The following is a 13,209-nucleotide window of genomic DNA, read 5'->3' on the forward strand; positions in this document are numbered from 1 at the left end:
ATGCAGATACCTTTCTCTCGTCACTGCTATGACCTACGGAGTTTGTCATTCGTGCTTCTTATCGTAACGCTTCTAGCGAGTAAACACTTCAACGAGTTCATGGTATTTTCGTCGAGTGTTGAATGTAGTACTGGTGATACGGCGGCGTCAACCTAGTTACTGTAGTATGAATGCGGTATCCGCATTGGGCAGTATCGGCCATCAAAGGATCATTGTCGAATTGGTCGCTCGTCAGCGCGCTGATGATTCGTTATCTCTATTGTCTGTTCCAATAGAGAGAGATGCTCAAAGAAACTAAATTAATGTTTGAATGAGGCAAATGTCCACTTAGGCAATGAGGAGACTTCCGTGGCGCGGGGCGACAGGCGGAGAACATCGTAATGCGTGCGTATAAGTGTTCTATAATTTGTAGTGCGAGTCTGCGATAGCATGTCTGCCTCTGTCGATTTGAGCGCAAACGCGCGCGTGTATTGAACCTTAATCCTGCTTTGACGCGAGCACGATCTGCTCATGGCCATTCGTTCACATAACGTACTGGCGGATGGAGCCTGCTTATATAATAGAGGATAAGCAGACAGTGAGCGCAAGAGAAATCAACGTGAGTTTACCGAATATGCTTTGTTTCGATTTTTACGTGCGGTGTCCCCGCGAGGCGTAATTCCGTCAGACGGTTGTGTGACCCCTGCCAACAAAAAAATGCCTCTTAGGTTCGAACCTAAACCACAACGTGTTTCTAGGACGAATTTACCTAATCTAGAGGAAGCAAGATATCCATCGGATGGATATCTTATCTAGGAAGCTTTCCGTGAAGTCAGTGTAGCGTATGTGCAAAAACCAACCGCAATTAAATATAAAACTAAATAGATAAAGTACAATGGTGCGGATATTCGAAACCTTAGCCAGCGTCGTGTATGAAATTTTCTCCTATTGACGACTATAGGAGAAAAATGAATGAGCGTTCTGGAAATCTTATTATATTGCGCTTATAAGCGTTTGGCATATTTAGGTTTAGACGCAGCAAATCAACATTTCTGTTAACAGCTATGAAACGCCAAAAAGATGTTCGAGTTAGGCACCTTACAACTAAAATACCAATACACAACGCCTTTGTTGTCCGACGTCAGGCCACTACGACTCCAGCGTCAATAAACAACATCTGATCTGACATCTGAACACTGTCCGATATAATGGAAACCCAGCGCTCTCTAGGACGAACGTGTAGTTAGTTGGATGCACTTACGTTCATATCCTGAATTTTGAAATATAACATATTAAGCATTAAATATGCTTCATTCTTATGTAAAGTATCGTTCAGTTAACTAAGAAAAAACAGAGATTTATTGACAGGAAACGTCGACTTTCGTTGCCTATTTGCGGTTAGCTTATTACGAGCAGTTGTTCCTCCTTGTATTTATGTCCTTCTGTTTTTTTCTATCGTCTTAGAAATTTCAAGCGCAGATTGATTTCTGCCCTACAGTGTGACAAAGCGCGCGGGTAGGTATAGATGTCAGTCTCCTTTGGACACCGTTGTTGCCGATTGAAAGAAATCGAAGCGCCTTAGCAGGACCTTTTGCATTCGACGGTTTAGTCTAATTCTGACTTATCGCTAAACGTAGATGAACGTTGTGACCGTAATGCTTTGAGAAGTCTTCCGATAATGCCCTGATCTGACTTTCGCTTACGGCTAATTATAGCCACACAATTAAAATTTGGCCGAATTTTTTTTGCAACAGTGGATTCACATCAAAACACGGTACGCTATCGATTATAGGGCCAATGATTTTAGCTGCGCCCACCGAATTCGATTAATTATTTCATACTATTATTGCTATTACCGTCTATATATGTATTATACTTGCGTCTGTCTATCCCTATAGATGATACCACGTGGTCAAATGTATATAGAGCCTCGTCTATAGTCGATTGACAAACGCCAAACACAGTAGCCTATTAAGGACGCAGCCGTTTATTATCTAGAGCCTGCATGAATTAGCGACGTTGATATTAACGCTATCTAAAGTGTGTAGCAGTTTTTATAGCATTGCATGCTTAGTTATGTTAAATAGGCCGATCATGTGCAACACGCTGTTAAGGTGTCAAATACGCCGTTTGTGCTATGTTTCATAAAACCGTTCATCTTATTCTTTCTTTTTATGCTTTCCTAAACGAGTCATATCGCTTTCTTTCTGACAACGTTTTTCAAAGGCTCAAAGTTTGTTACACGTATTTTCGCTTTACAAATAGCTTCGCCTTTCTCCCGGTAACAATTACTGAAATGTAATAGACAAACATCAGCAGTGCGGATAATTTTTTTGTTATTTCTACATATAAGCTTTTTTTCGTCGCTTAAACATTTCTCGAATATCTTAACCTGTCTCATCTTTTTGGAACGTCTGCTCCTGTACGGAGCCAGACACATGGACGCATCAATGACGTCGGCGGCCGTCTACCGCGTAGTCATCCCACTGGCGTCAGTCTTAGCACAATGAAATACAGCTTTTGTAGGCTAGCATTGGCTAGACGCGTCAAACGGCAGAGATTGGCCTTTACAGAACGGAAGATCCTAGCACGTTATCTTTTTGGTGGCATGCCTATGGAGTTACTTCACTTTATCTCTTCTTGTCTTGCTCCACTGACTCCTGCTCGAAGCGAAACGACGGCTAACGTACCGCATGGTAGTTAGTTTTGTTGGTGCAGTAAACAAGCTTCAAATTCTGTTTTAGGGCAAATGCGAAAGTAGTAAGTGACTATTGCTGGTTGCAGTAGTCGAAGTAGAGGGCCCGACGTCTACGTATCACTGACGGGCACGACGCTAGCGAGCCGTTACTTGCCTACGTATTGTGTGTACCGGATATCGGGGAGGAGGCGCTGCAGAAAACGATGTATTATTTTTACCCTTGCCACTTGGGAAGACGCCGGGGAGAACCAAACGATGGGCTGGGTACAAAGCTTCAAGGATGCGAACAACAGACTGCTCACGGTTCTTTCGACATTTTTGGTGATGAAGATCCGTTCTGGACGTTTTCATCGGGGACGAAACAAGTTCCGGAACCAGTTAGCGAAAACAAGCAATTGACCTTTTGAGATAGACTTGAATCTACGCGTTGAGCGTAGGAGAAGGCTAATAAATAGTGGGAAGCAGTTATAGATAGCATGCAAGAGGAAAAGTTAACGCAGAGGACATTTGACAAGGTGAACGCCCGCATATACTGTCCGTAAGAGTCAAGGCAACCTCGCATCGAGTCGCAGTTAAGCATGCCGACCGTTGATATCTGGTCAGATTAGAAGGACGCAAGGGTTCTACTGGTTAGCACTTTGTAGGCCCTAGCACATGTCCTTTATGCGTAACTGCTACAAATGAAAGACATCGTGTGAGAAATGGTCAAGCACAGTGAACAAAGACTAAATGTGTGCAGTAACGTACACATCGATGAACTTCTGCTTTTCATTCAGCCACAAAAAGCTACCGTTGACTAAAAATTTTTCACTGCGTCTGATAGGCCGTTGTTCGTTCGACAATAATCATGGAACTACTAATTCTGGTGGCTTTTCGTATACTGTGTTATGTTGAATTTTTTTCATTTTCCGTGCTTAAATGACAAGCTCCCGTTTTTGTAGTACAACACATGTGTGAAGTATAAACACGTCAACAATAGGCTAACAATAGACTACAACATATTTCGGCTAGATAGTATTGGAGTAGCGTTCAGAGAAGTTACTGTGGTGACATGTTGTGTGCGGAGGGCGCGTCTTTAGATAGTATTAATGAACCACGTGAAGCAACGAGTTATCATTCTGATTTCAGCCACTTTTCTACGCCAAGCTATACTTCAGGACAGCAAGTGCCTGCTATTGGGTGGACGGCGGTTTGACAAAGAACGCTGCCGCGAGAAATGGGCGTCATCTGGCTAATCTCAGTCTCCGTATCCCTTATCAACAGCCACCATACTCATAACCCGCGGCCTGTCACAAAGAAGACATCCTTTTCCCCGGCTTTTCTCCCCGCCGTTCCCGTCGTATCCAGGATTTCTAGCAAATCATCCAACAGGATGACTGTAGTGAACTTCGTCCCTTTAGATAGCCCTGCGTAGCTGCGTGAAAAGCACTGCTCATTCCACGGGCTAACTACGTAACAAATCGTTGGACATGAGCATCACTGCTAGACGCAAAATATGACACAGACAATCGGCAGGCCTGCTTTGTTGTCCTACATCACATTGCTGTTAGCGACAGCAGGCAATTTATGTACTACCGTACATAGGCTCCCACAGTCATATGCTATGCAATAGGATAGCTCCGTAGGAGTAGCGGCCATCCCTACCAATAGTCTGGAATCACAACTGAGGCTTATCCTGGGCATGCTAGCTTATTCAAACAGATTGAGTTGCCTTGATTTTTCTTCTTCGTGCAAAAGTGCCCTCGGTGCAAACGAACGAATGGATGCATTTTGTGTGCAAACGCATTGTATAGTTCCCCCAGCACATTTTGCATACGAGCCGCACATGAAATAGAGCGTTTGGTGTCGAACCATGCGCCCTTTGCCGGCTGAAGGCTATCGCAAATAGCCTGGTCGGTGGCTCTGGGGAACTTGCGTTACAGCTAGTCCTGTCTTTACGTTTGAACGAGGCAGAGGAAGTGGTCCGAGAAAATGTGTAGTGTTCTGTACACTTTGACAGCCGACAACTTTCCTTGCCACAGTCCGACAGCAAAACATAGATGGCACCATCTTCCCCCAAAAATCTCAATCCCTTGACCCCTTGCCGAATTCTGCCCCCTTAGAGTTTTGGTGGTGCTGCTACGACTATTGTTCACTGCAGTGTCTTCTGATGTCTTCTGTTCAGCTGCTGTTACGCCTGTTGCTGCTGCTTCTACTACCAGTCTACCTCTGTTATCGTGAGCTCTAGCTAACTGGCAAGCCAACGACGACGCTAGCTTTGTCAAAATAACGAACAGCTGTTGGCTGTCCCCTCCCTGTCCTGACAGCCTGAACAACCAAGTCCTACTGCAACTACCTCCAGTTCTGTATACTGTGTTACATGCATGGGTCTCCTTCCTCAATCGCAATCTCTGATTTTCGCCTCGACGGAACTCCTCTGTCGTAAGCAGGCTACTCGGGTAGGCGTAGTATTCATTTCACAAAGGGGCCTCTCCCTTTACTTGGTTCTAACGTTGCTTCAATCTGTATAAGGGACGAAAGACATAGTACTAAGCTATATCAAGTACGTACGTGCTCTCTTCTAGAAATATATTAAATTTCGATCAATGAATTGTCAGTATCCAGAACAAACTTAGGCATGTAAATAAAATACATAGGCCTCGTCAAGATTCATTGCTTGATCGATACTGATGTTAATATACATTTAAAAAAATTCGAGTTGTCGGTGATGAATGTATTTGCTTAGAATCTTCACAAACTTCGATCTGAAGCATAATTTGTTATTGTCCCTGAAAAATAAATCCATTATTTCAATAAGCGCATGACTTCTTAAACATACATACAGTCAGCCGGATGTATTGCGACAAACAAACAGAGGCAACAACAAAGGAAAACTAAAAATCCAAGGATTCTACCATGGTCCTGTTCTGCCAAGCAAATATTTCAACGGATACCGTCACGGGTTGAGGTGGCGCCAATAGAACGCTCGTGGTATGTCGTTCTTCCTGAAAATGCGACGTATGGCAGGAACGCCCCCATCCCCATCGAGGGGCAGCGAAGACAAGGAATGAATTTAAAATTGGCGCGCCACACGTTCAACCTGATGGCTGCTTTACACTTGTTATACGTTACAATGTCATCCTGCCTGTTCTATGGTATTCCATTGCAGAGCGTACTGAAACGGAACGCCTCCAGTTCCGCTAGCATTTTAAGTGGCAGTTCTTGCACCTTCCTACGCTAGTGACAATCGTCTGTCTGGAAAGGTAAACCGCTATTTGTAGGAGTCGCGTTGTATAGCCATGGCAGTGTAGCTTGCTTACTCATTCTGCATGCGTCATGTACATTCACGGCAAGCAGTACAACGACGTAATACGTTGTGGGAATACGCCGGATTGACAAAGAGGTCAATGGGACGGGTAAAAGGCGTGAAGAAGGCAGAAAGAGTCTCAAATGCTAATTTTTAGCAAAGACGCACAATGGGATGGCAATAATCATTATGCCGCTATTGTAACAATTGCTCAGTTAAAGGAATCGATCCTGTATAATGTCGTTCGTTGACATGAACGACATTATACAGGACGTTCATTGTTGCGTTCTCGCGTTTTCTTTAGGGCTACAAGAGTTAATCATAACGTAACGTTAGAGATCTATGAATAATTGCCCTAGCTGGTACGTTCGAGATAAGATTTTTAAATCGATCAGTGATATGTTGTTCGAGTATCACTAGAAAGTTGCCCTTTAGTTCTCATTCATATGATGACTTCCGTTAACGAAGTAAACTTATTATAATTTAATGTATTTTTTTGACGGAAAAAAATAATTAGAGACATTGGGGTTCACATAAACGCCATACGCAGTCTGTAACGGGATTGACCCTTAATTCACACAGTGCGTTGTAACAGTTGGCCGTAACTAAAACGACATAGCTAAAAAATGGAAAGCAAAACATAATTTCAAAATGGATCTTTTATTTTATTTCCGAATTCGATATATTCAGTCTGTTCTTGGTCTTTTGACTTGTATCTATCATCAGACGCAATTCCACCACATATTCTCCACATCTTACAACATCATGTTCAAGACTAACATTTTCTCCCTTCTTATTTTTGAACAAAAATATATTGTTTGAGCTGCAGTTAGTGGTATGTAGAAAGACGATGAATAGAAAGAGAAATAATTTGAGCTTTTTATTACAACACAGGCATGAGAGCATCAACGTGTGATTCCAATATCGATATATAATAGAGAGATTTTTCGGGTTTTGCTCCATGATGCAAAATATGGCGGTCTGCAACCATACATCCGGCTGAATTCTGACAAGACAGTCTTGCTTAAATTTAGCAACTGTAGTACTTTGGGTTCTCCAAAATGACGCGCATAAAATGTATTGTTTATCGTTCTTCGAGGCGTCACTAATTGCAGATCAAGCGATAAATAGCGTAAGATGGAAACGTATAATAGTTCTATATAGTGGCGCTCAAAAATGGTAGTAGTAATCGTAAATGTCGCCGTCTCTGAATCGAACCGGGAATTATCTATAGGTTGATAAAATACTGCATGAGACCTTTTTGCTGAAAAACTGTGATAATGTATACATAACATACACGTATGTATTATTAGACCTACGCAGTACAAAGCTAACTGAAGCCCGGACTAGATATCGAATCTAGAAAGCTAGGACGTTGCAGAATTTTCGTTGGAAATTTCGTTGGATTAGTCCGAGATATATAGGACCCACATAGCTTCTAATAAAATCATTCTTTAGTGGATGAATGAGGGTTGAAGGTGTACTATTTGAGGGACCACGCCGTTCATAGCTTTAGCCGCTGTGTGTAGGAACATGAAAAATGGCAGGTCTGAATATGCAATATGATAATAACGTACCGTCTCACTTGGCATTCGACTGTTTCCGTAATAACTTGAGATCATACCCGTACCTTTAACGATAAATCACACTGACGCCCGTAAATTTTCTCATCTTTCATTGAAAACACGTTGCCATAGTCTAAAGGAACCATTTGAAATGACGCACAAGTAGTTAAAGCTCAGCTATCCAATAGACACTTTTACTACCTCGGCTTTTTTTTTTTTTACTGCAGCTTAGGTATGGTTGTACTAGCTACTCTGCAACCAGTGCTTAACGCTGGTCGAAATCATGAATAATAGCTTGTACAAATTACAGCCGCAAACATTTTCTAAAGGGAAGTTTATCTATGCATGTCTGTATTGATGTCCTGTGCGCGATTGCAGGTATACAAAATCTAAAAATTAGTAAAAAATATTGGCAAGGGCTCTGTAATTTATATCTAAACGGCTCTGCACATGAATACCACAGAGGGTGTGGTCTTGCCTCAGAGAGTGCGACTTTTTCAAGCTTGCATTCCCCTATGCTATGTTCACTTGCCCTCTGACCGGCCGCTGGTTTATTTAACCGCTGTATGTTTCACTGCGCAAGGCGTGTGAGTGAGTCGCTCATGCATCTGGACTTCATGCGCTTGCATATTCACTCGATGGTGGTATATCGATACAACGTCCGTTTGCCGACTTTTCCATCCAGTGTCTTTTCTTCTTATATATCTACTGAAAATCGGACGACGAACCCGTTCAAGCTCCATGGCCCCAGTTTGCACTGCTGCTGATAAGTAACGGGTATTCCTCACGCGGCTGACTCGTTATCGACAAGTCGCTTCTTCGAGTCTTTTCCCAATAAAGGGCTCAAAATGCTCCTTATCTAAGCGTAAAGCAGCTTTATACTTTTATTATATTCTCTCAGCATTAAGTGGCAGGCCATGCTTCAGAAGCCTGAGGCCCGGAACCCCGCGCATGCAGCTTGACGATTTCGTGCGATTGCTCGCTTTTTGTAAATGCACACACATACACCATGGAGAAAGCACGACGACAATATCGATGCTTCGTCATCGATTCCGTTCGCTCTATTGTTGAAACATGAATGGGAAAAAATGATTAGATGGCGAAGCATGTCTCGAGTCAAAGTGTACATTAAACGCAAATATTGGTTAAATGTAGCAGTGGTGCTAACGATAGCTAGAAAATGGGCAACAAGAAGGGGTAGGCGTAACACAAGACGTTGTGTATGAGCGCCACATAGACGCACGTCGTACAACGTAAAGTCGCGCACTCCATCTTGGTTTGTTAGGCACCTGGGTTCAGCATTTTTAAACATCGTCTTGCTGGCCAGCAATATTCTAAAAGGGGTGAAAACAAAAAAAAAAGCCTCGTAAAAAAAACCAGTACTCGCAGAATGAAGAATAATGCGCTGAGAATGGTCGTGAAAAGGGTAGGCGACCAGAGGAAAACAGAAGACACCCGCCCATCCAACTGTACTGTCGCACCTATATTATTTCTCACCTGTTTTAATATACGATGGACTAATGTATTCTGAATAGAGAAAGGCACCGAAAAAGCGCAAAAGGCATATTGCAACGAACTAATAGATGTCGCTACGATATGTTTTTCATTGTGAAATGTATTTTTACACGTCGAGTATTTAAAAAGGGGGAATGATTACAGATTGCGGATCGTTCCATAAGCCGCTATTAGTGACTTGAGTATAAAGTTATAAGGAAGCGTCATAGTTGCGTGCGCAAAATATCTAAAAAAGCAGAGAGATAAATACATACATATATACACGCTTGTATGGTATCAGGCAGAGCAGCGCTTCCGAGTCAGGCTTGGAAAACAACTGGCGCAGGCATGGCCAACTTACTCGACTTGGCAAGAGCTCATCTTTAATGAACGTAAAAGAGGAGAGGTGGTCAGTTCCGGCAGGACACACCTTTGAAACATAGATTCAGTCCGGAATCCGGCGCTGAAGACATACTTTTAACTGAGCTTATCATCGGATACTTTGCTTTTATGGACTTGTCCCTTTACAAGCTAGATTAGTTAAAGGATCTATAGGAAACGAGCAAGCAATAACCAGATTGCAGAAAACAATGTCACAAGTAATAGCTGTATATAATATTTGGGACGCATTAGCCATAAGAAAAAAACGAAGCTGTTCTTTGTCTCGTTTCTGTTGCTTTTATAAACAAGCAAAACTTTTAACCGATGTGCACTTAGTTGGATCTTTTAAAAGTCTTCAAGATTTCCAAACTAAGACCTTGCAAGTGGGTTCCAACATCGACTCACCCTGTAGGCGGCTGAGTATATACTAGATAGATAGTAAAGTTTAAGACTTGGACCTTTGCCTCTTAAGTACGAGAGCTCCTAAGGGTAGAAATCGTTCCTTATGCTTTGAATGGTCCTTCGTGTGTCTCCTGTGTTGGCACAGAACTAATCTGCCGCAGTAGCGGTAGGAATAGCTGCACCCTTTTTATGTGGACTTCGAAACTCCGTCGAATATCGATGTCTGCCATTTTTTGTGAAACAACCATATACAAACTAGAAAAGGATCGAAGACAGTACGATAAGGCAAAGACTTCTCACACTTCTTTTGTGGCTTTGTGGCTTCGTTGGAACTCAACTAATTATTTCATACACACAGACATGTACGCATGAATAGCTTCATGAGATGGAGAAGTTTATTACGCGAAACAACGATTTCGTTCCCTTGCGTATTTGTATGTAAACCGTAGCCCAGAAAGACGATCTGTGTGGCGCATTCTATCATGGGTTTCCTCTCGTGTTATAGGTTTTGGAGTTGATCCGTATACCTTGGGAAAAGTATACCTTCGCTGATTCAGAGTGCTTACAGATATTCTCAGATATATTACAGATATTACAGATATAACCACAACTGAAGTACATGCAGTTCTACGCAGAGATAACATAGAATATTCTAATACTTACGTGCTTTTCAAATGTCCAGTATGTTTTAGTGAATTGTGGCTGAAAGTCTTAGCTGTCTCACAATTAGCAATATGCGAAATCCAAACTACTCTGCTATATGCAAACTTTTGCCAATGGATACCACTGAAGGCCCCGGGAGGTCAGCGAGACAATTAATATAATAATAGAAATGACATTTTTTAGGGCAGAAACATCGTCAGCTTCGCGTTTCAAACGGTTTGGGTTTGTAAATGATAGGACACAAATAGCATCATCTTAACCTTATGGCCTCGTATATTACAGTGTCATCAGGTAAACGTCCATCGGAGAAGTCGATAAAATGCCCTGTAACCAAGCACCTGCACTAGAAATAGTGGGTTTTGTTAGTGTGTCGATGGATCTTCTCACCAGAGACCCTGCAAAGCATATCAGGGGTGTCACTGGGGATCAGTATGCGTGAAACAGTCTTATTATTTCTACTAAAATAGAATCGATCCAAGCGCCCTCTGTAGCAGGACATAATATACAAAAATATCTAGTTACAATATCGTAATTATTTGTTTTTATCAAGCATAATAGTGTTACGAAAATACCTACCTAAATATTTAACGCCAGCTTCTCAAGCTTTCAATTCAATTTGAGAACTTCTCTAGGTGTTTCGATTAACGGAACCGCTGGTCCAATTCTAGTATGAATAATAGCTGGTGCTGGCGTGAAGATCTGCGCAGAAATTAGTAATGGTTCTGTCCGTAAAATCCAATTACTCAATGCACATTCATCGTAAGCCACCTCCGCTATCTCCTCAACGCTTCAGAATAGAAACAAAAGGAACTGAACAGCGTCGGACGAAAGAGACTTTATGACGATGCCGATGTTTTTACTAACGATGCCAGCCACTGATCGTTGACGTGCCGAAACAGATACGCCGACCGTTGTCGCTATCAAGCAGCGTCAGAGTCAGTGTTATTGATCTGCTGTAGCTGGATGATTCCCTAAGTTCAGCTGTTATGCGTCACTCCGCTGATTTAATAATATCCGTTGATCCAATGAATGAATAACATAACAGACGACGGATCACCCAGATAATAGATGTAGGTGTTTCAGAATTTATTAGCCAACTGAACCTGCATTCGACCATAAAACAGGTGCTGGAAAAAAAACCTATAGTCATTTTATATCTACAAACACCGCCTGAAGAGTGTGAGCAATTCATTTTAACTTAGCTTCATTCGTTTGAATAATTCAGTCTTAGTTCAAGGGGGTTTCATCATAAATAAGATTGAGTAAATCTGATTGGGCTATCGTATACTAAGTATCGTTCTTAAAATAGCAGTTAAATGATGCGCGTATAGGCTTTTTGTCCGCTACGAGTCTATAACTAGGCAATAATGAACTCGTCCTGAGAGATTATCATATACAAGATCATTTTTCATACGCCTTTATCATAAATTATAGAACAGATCATTATTTACTGAGAAGTGGCATGTACTTCGTTTCAGATAGACCGATGAAGAGTTGCCGGTGGCAAACGTTAGATGGAACTACTGTACAAATGCTAATACGCTTATATAGGAAGCGTTACCCTATTAAATCCTGCATTTCGGCTCTCAGATTTTAGTGAGTCTTCATGAAAAAGAAGAACGGTATACGGACGGATTGCTTCTTGCATGCGATCAAGGAACTAGTAATCATTCCTATTAATGACACATCTAAACTGCTCTGTTAATTACAATATGCCAGCGAGTTTACCTTTATACTAAACATTCTATATATATATATATATATATATATATATATATATATATATATATAATATGAGAAACACAATTGATAGTAGCTGTTGTGTGCGCGACTAGGCCCAAAACGTTGTTACCCAGATAATTGATAATATTATATAATATATTCAGCTGCAGGTTTATTAATCTGTGGTGCTATTCTAGGACTGGTGAAAATATGTCAGCATCGACCGTCTATACTCTATTCACAGGGTGTTCTAAAATAATCTTTGCAGTAATTGACCGTCGTTTTTTGCAGTGTGTAATTGATTGGAAATAAAGAGTGGATTACCATTAACTTCTAAACGAGAAACATTAAATGCTAAAAAGGCACACAATAATGTCGCAGGAATACAACAATACTATCATGGAATTTTAGGCAGATTTTTACCCACGCAACTTACAATGAACAGAACGAAAGTTACATTTGGAACAGATAGAGCTGTTTACATGCGGTGTGGAAGACCAAAGATAGTGTTGAGCCTTAACGGGTATGAAAGGGTACTGGGAAATTAATGCGAACTACTCAAAAAATCTGCGAAACGGTCAAAGCATAAGATTGACACATCGCATTTTGAGGCGTCGCAAATGAAAGACCGCTATTCCAGTAATATATCCGTACGCTACCTTTGTGATGTCTTCTGAACAGGCGCGTTGCTAAAAGGGGTCCCATAGACTACCCGGTCCATTTGTTAGACCTGAGACTAATAGACTTTCTTTCGGACATACCTTGAAGATAAAATTTACGCCGAGAAAATGACGATTTAAAACCTGTTTCAATTAAGGCACAATCCCTAACTAAATGTCTACTGAAGCTTGCGTATCGATAGTTCATCGTGACGGATCGTACATTGATTAAAACGGTAATATTGTTCGTTATCTGTAGCAAGAAAATTTAAATACTAATTATGCGCTAAATACAAACTAATCATTCAATCTATATATGTATATATATATATATATATATATATGGATTAGATCGTATAT

At 41.4% G+C, this 13,209-nt stretch overlaps 1 long non-coding RNA gene across 1 annotated transcript in view; it reads left to right on the forward strand.

Annotated features, from left to right (window-relative positions):
* Positions 1 to 373: 373 nt before the first annotated feature.
* The window catches only part of LOC147757556 (uncharacterized), a 38,094-nt gene continuing 25,258 nt past the window's right edge, over positions 374 to 13,209 (forward strand). The window contains exon 1 of the long non-coding RNA XR_015321918.1: positions 374 to 598. This is a non-coding gene — a long non-coding RNA (uncharacterized LOC147757556). The remainder of the gene's footprint in view (positions 599 to 13,209) is intronic.

The sequence above is a fragment of the Varroa destructor genome, unplaced genomic scaffold (genome assembly GCF_002443255.2).
Source record: "Varroa destructor unplaced genomic scaffold, Vdes_3.0 BEIS01000002.1, whole genome shotgun sequence".
NCBI classification, from domain to species: Eukaryota; Metazoa; Arthropoda; class Arachnida; order Mesostigmata; family Varroidae; genus Varroa; species Varroa destructor.